Raw genomic sequence first — 5,735 nt, forward strand, 5'->3', positions numbered from 1 at the left:
AATTTAGCAGCTAGCCACGCGGCTAACGCAAAGCTAGCTTAATCAATGTAGCATCAGAAGCAGAAAAAGTAACGTTAAATCGCGTCAAATAACGGTTTAGCCTCACTTATATTCACTTTGCCTTTCTTATAACCAGCGAGGGAAACCAAACCGCGAATATGTCCGATGTTGAATCATATTCTAGTTTAATAAAAATGACAGGTGGGGGATTATTTTCACTGGGATAAAAACAAATAAAAATCTTTCCATATCTCAACGAAGCTAACGTAAGCTAGCTTAAATGCATACAGCTCCAAACAGGATAAAGCTGTTGGCACTGCTTTCTGCTATTTCTTAAAAAAGTTTCATAACTGTAATGTAACTGACATAAAACTGTACACAAGGAAATATAACTAAACTGAAAAGTGACTCACCTCGTCTCCAGGTTATTGAACAGAATAGCATGTTGGTTCCCTCTGGTCCATCACTTCTCACCAGCTGTAAGGCAAATAGAAACTTCAACTACTGAATGTAATCTACATTAACAATGTTTAGCTGGCAATGTATGAACTTTGCCCGTGTTTTTCCGTTTTTTTTATCGAGAAAGCATCACATAAGACAGATAATTAAGCGCAGCTGGCTCCATGCTGAGTGGTGATGATTGAGCTTATGATAAAGCTGATTAACACATTAGTGAATGCTGTGTTATCACCGTTTCATAGAAGCAATAGGTCAGTTTTAAGTTGCTACACAAGTGGGCCTTCTATTTACTTCATTGTCAGGGTATTGAATGGTGATAGAATATTACAGTAGTCATTTTACTCAGTAATATTACTTTAACAAAGGCATTATAGTGCAGTCATAGTTTATAGTAGTAAAAAAAGTTGACTTTACATCTGGCGTAATACAGTTAACTGACTGGGACATGTAGTCACATAGTGAGATTTGTAGTTGTTAGCTGTATTACATCATCCTTGATGGCCTGAAGTCAGAGGAACTCAACCAAAACTTCTATGACTGTCAAATTTTTCCAGATTTTTATTTTATTTTTGTATTTTACATATATTATGGTACTTTTTATAGTATATTATTGTCGGTATACTTGCAATGCTGTTTGTTTTGGTACCTCAATGGAATGGGTTTATCAATAGTGACAGGGTTTCCTCAGCAACGTGCAGAATCCAAGGCAAGATGCAGTCAAACCAACCCATGATCAAGAGAGTCAAACCCCTAACCCCATCAGTCATTTGAATCAGGAATCAGGAAAGTGGGTTCAAAATGCTAAATATAACACAGTATGCATCCACAATGAACCTAGTTGGAACCCTGCGGTTAAATATTGAATTAGAGTTTAGTCAGGAAAAGTGTCCCTCTTAGCTATCAGGTTGGGAAGCATTTGATAGATCTCACATGTGTGTAAAACACTATAGTACAAAAAAAAAAAGGCTCAACCTGTCCTGAACGCATCCGACAAGATCCCAAATCCAATAAAGAGAAACACTCAACTCACTGGATGCAAAGTGGGTAGAAAGTGGGGGAATTTGAGAAGTTCTATAAGAGTTATAATCCCTGCCAGCTCTTCCCTTTAGGCTCATGAGAGCTCCCAACAAAAGGTGCCCACCACTATCGCCTATACACAATTAACTAAAGCACCAGCATTATTCCATTATCATAAGAATGCTGTTTTGCAATGGGGGGAGAAACTCCTCCTCATTCACGGACGTCGTCGAATGGAGCCGGGAGCTTTTATCTTCTCAATTACATGCAGGCTGCATTTATCACTAAACCTAGTGACATGTTTGGACACTTTGTTTTGTGCGCGACAAAATAATACATGTATGCGTTTTATGGGCTGTTTATAATTGCAGCACCAGTGGGCCTGGAGGGACTGGTGAAGATGCTGGAGATTAGGTTACAACTTGATTCCGGCGGGATCCACTTAGAACAAGACAAACAAGATGGACTGATTAATCTGAACATCAACAACAAACAAACACTTGTTATCCCCTATTAGGCTTTCCAGTAGGCAAATATTACATTAAATATTCTGATTGTCAAATTTGTAAATCTTATAAGAATATCAAAACATCCATAGTAATATAATTAGTTCAACTTTCTTATAATTTGTTGTAAAAAAGTAAATTTCCATGACATATTTGGTGCATCTCCTTGGATGCGTGGAAGCTGCCAGGATTATGAATTCAGTGGACGACCTGTGTAGTAATTGTTCATCCCAGCAGGGGCGTCTGAATAAATGAACACTAAATAAGGGTCGTCCCTTGCATTGAGGTTAACACAGTTTGTTCGGCGTTGCATTCCTTCCCGGGTGCTTCTGATCCCGGGCATGTAGGCTGATGAGATTGGAGGTGGTGTTAGAGATAACTGACCACAAGGTGTCAATGTTGTAAGGAATGTGTTTTCTTTCTCTCATTTCAGTCCATTACTGTTAAAAAAAAAAGAATGAAAAAAAAAAGCACAGAGGAAAGCAGCGGGTAGAAAATGCCTGCTGGATGTCATGCTCAAATAAATCTAATTGGATGTAGCGATTTGTCTGGGGAGCAGTAATAGATGGCAGTCGAGCCATCTGTATGTAACTACAGCCACTGCTGCAGTGCCAAATGGGTCTGAGACTTTAAGCATATATATATATATATATATATATATATATATATATATATATATATATATATATATATGCCCAATATAATAGGAACATGAATCAATACATGCAGTGTGTGTTAGACAGAATCTTTCCTGTAAAAAGAAAAACAGTGTTTGGGAAGGCATATGAGCGACATCATGGTGTGCCGTGCAGAACAGGGGTCATGAAAAAATAATGCAGCAGCTCTTTTTTTATGGTATAAACTTCAGCCTCAGATGCAAACGTGAGCGCAATCTGCACGGCTACACATAAAGACACTTTTCTTTTACGTTCATGGAATTTAACTTTTCCTCCTGCGAACTGAGATTTTCTTTCATTCTGACCTTTTTCCACATGCCATCTCCTTTTTTTTGCCACGAGAGAGTGTTTCGGCTCACTTCGATTGCAGGAACTTCTGAACAATTTGACTGTTGCTGTAATATTAATCCCCCGGCTTCTAGTTTGCACTGTACAATGGCCCCTTTTTCAACATGTGGGTTGGTGAGAGACTGTTATTACATCTTTCTACTGGGCCTGTTCCAGGAAGGTTTACTAAGGTATCGTGATTACTTTTTTTGGAGTAAAACCTGAAACATGGACGAGTGACTCGTTTGGTTCTCTGTAAAGTTATCCAGATAACTAAAAGTAAAGCTACATGATGAAAATAACCTGAGGAGGCCACTTTCATTCATCAACTGTAAGGTCAAAAGTGTGATTTCATGATGGATTCTACGCTGAATTCTAGGGTGTGATCAGGGGAATCCTTGGAGGAGATTAAACGGTGACACACAGTAAATCCATTGGGGGTTAAATTGACCTAAATTTTAAATCAGGATACAGCATTGACTCTCTGGGGTCAGGGGCTGCTCTAAACACATTTCTACATTTCTTACAATTATTTAAAGTGAGATGTTCCATCTTTCTGTGGCACGCTGCATATGTCTCCATGCTCATCGTGTTTCTAGTCTTGTTTTTCTAACCAGGTCTCTAGTCGCCACTCTCTGGGGGTCTACAGTCACATCTGACTCAGACTTGAGGACAAATTAGCTGTCCTCCACAGGAAGCAGCACTTGCAAGGGGCCGAACAGAAGATCATTTTCATTCATGACCGTTGGCAAAATGTTGCTAAAGATTTTATAAAAAAAAAGAAAAAAATTTTGACTGTACATTAATAAAGACTGGGTGGACAATTCCTTACGAACAGCAATAATTCAAAAAATAAAAATGGCTCAGTAGATAAATGCTGTTCTCGTAAACGTAGCAGACAGGACATTAAGCCGGTGAATATATAACATATACTTAATCAGTAAAATAATCAAAACCAGCCTCTGTCACAAGGTGGATGTTAAATAGAACTGATCTTGTCCCTCAGTCAATTAGTTCTAAATGATCTGTGAGCTCCATCACACACACACACACACACACACACACACACACACACACACACACACACACACACACACACACACACACACACACACACACACACACACACACACACACACACACACACACACACACACACACACACACACACACACACCTGAGATTTTTGATCTAAAAAAGATGCTGCAAACTTTGGCAAAGTCTGGAAACAAAGTTGAACAGAAGGAATCAGTTGCTCAAGTTTGGACGACATTGTTCAGTATCATAACAAAAAATGCATAATTTGCATTTTTCCTTACCCATTTCCAGAAAGATTAACCGGTAAGGAAATGTAGGAAAGCAGAGGACGTGTACGGTCAGCGTCGAGCAAATGTCTGATAACTGCTGGCATTTTGCGGGAAGGACCAGCGAGAGTGCTGATCTCAGTCGACCGCTTCCCACTGTAAACAATAAAATTAAATCAGTGCTATATGGAGAGAAAGGCAGTAAATTACAACACAGAATTAGCTGTGGCTCCCATGTGATCCTCTTACGGTACATTAGAAGAGCATTATCAAAGAAGATCTATGTTGAAATTGCATCATGAAAGATTTGCCAATTCTCTGTCTTCCTTGGAGGTCAAAGGTGAGGGGGACGAGGGTCTGGGATTCCCCATCATGCTTAAGGATGTCGAATGAGCACCAAGACTGTGTTTAAAAGACTTTCTGACTAATAAGCTGTTAGCTAATAAGCGGTGTTTAACGGTTGATAAAGAACGGAATAAAGAATTAGCTAAGCTGCCTCGACGAGCCCCAAGAGAGACTCCCCAAAGATCACTTGCTATGCATTCAATTATGAGCCGCAGAAAATGTGTTTTCAGTTTCATTTCCTTGGAAACGAGTGACTTCCTGCTGCGCTATAGGCGTCTTTACAGCAGGACCTTAACCTGGTTAGTCATCCTGCAGGGGAGAAGACGTCACGATATAATATCCTCCTTCCTTTCATTATTAATCAAGAAGGATTCTGGTTAGATTTTACCAAAATAAAAGCTAAAAAGGTCTGAATGGTGATGCAAATCACTTCAATTAGGTTCAGCAGGTATCATGTTTAATATAGCATGTTAGCATTCTGCTCCTCAGCACTAAAAATCGATGTGAAGCTGATGGGAACGTCAAGCACTGGGCAAATTTAAATTCTGGCCCGGACGATGGTGCTACATGAAAACAACACGGCATCACCAAAGTTATTATGGTTTTGGTGCTGTTGGCGCCACAATTATCTGTGGAGTGTAAGGCAATCCATCCAATATTTGTTCAGCTATTACACACACACAAAAAAACATGTTAACCTGCTGGCGGCACTAAGAGCACAGAGGTCAGGGGGATTGATCCTCTTCATCCAATAGTTGTTGAGAAGATGACTCAGTGGTCAAGGTCTAAAGTAGTGGACTGACTGACCGACATCGCCATCGCCATCACTGGAGCCAGGATGCTGGGAAAATAAACATAAATCAAATGGATCAAATGTCGTAACGTTTCTCAGATTATGGCGTGGAAGCAGACAGAGCTCAGCAGTGTGTTCAAGAATGAAAATAGCAATTATAGTTGCATCTGGTAAAAATGTCAACATTACTGAAGACATCTTTGCTCTCCTGCATGAAGACAAGTTCCTCACACAGAAAACATTCAAACATCGCTGGGACTTTCCTTTCAATCCGAAAAGGTGTCGATTTACAAATATGCACAACATC

This window comes from Eutrigla gurnardus (genome assembly GCF_963514095.1).
Source record: "Eutrigla gurnardus genome assembly, chromosome: 21".
Taxonomy (NCBI): domain Eukaryota; kingdom Metazoa; phylum Chordata; class Actinopteri; order Perciformes; family Triglidae; genus Eutrigla; species Eutrigla gurnardus.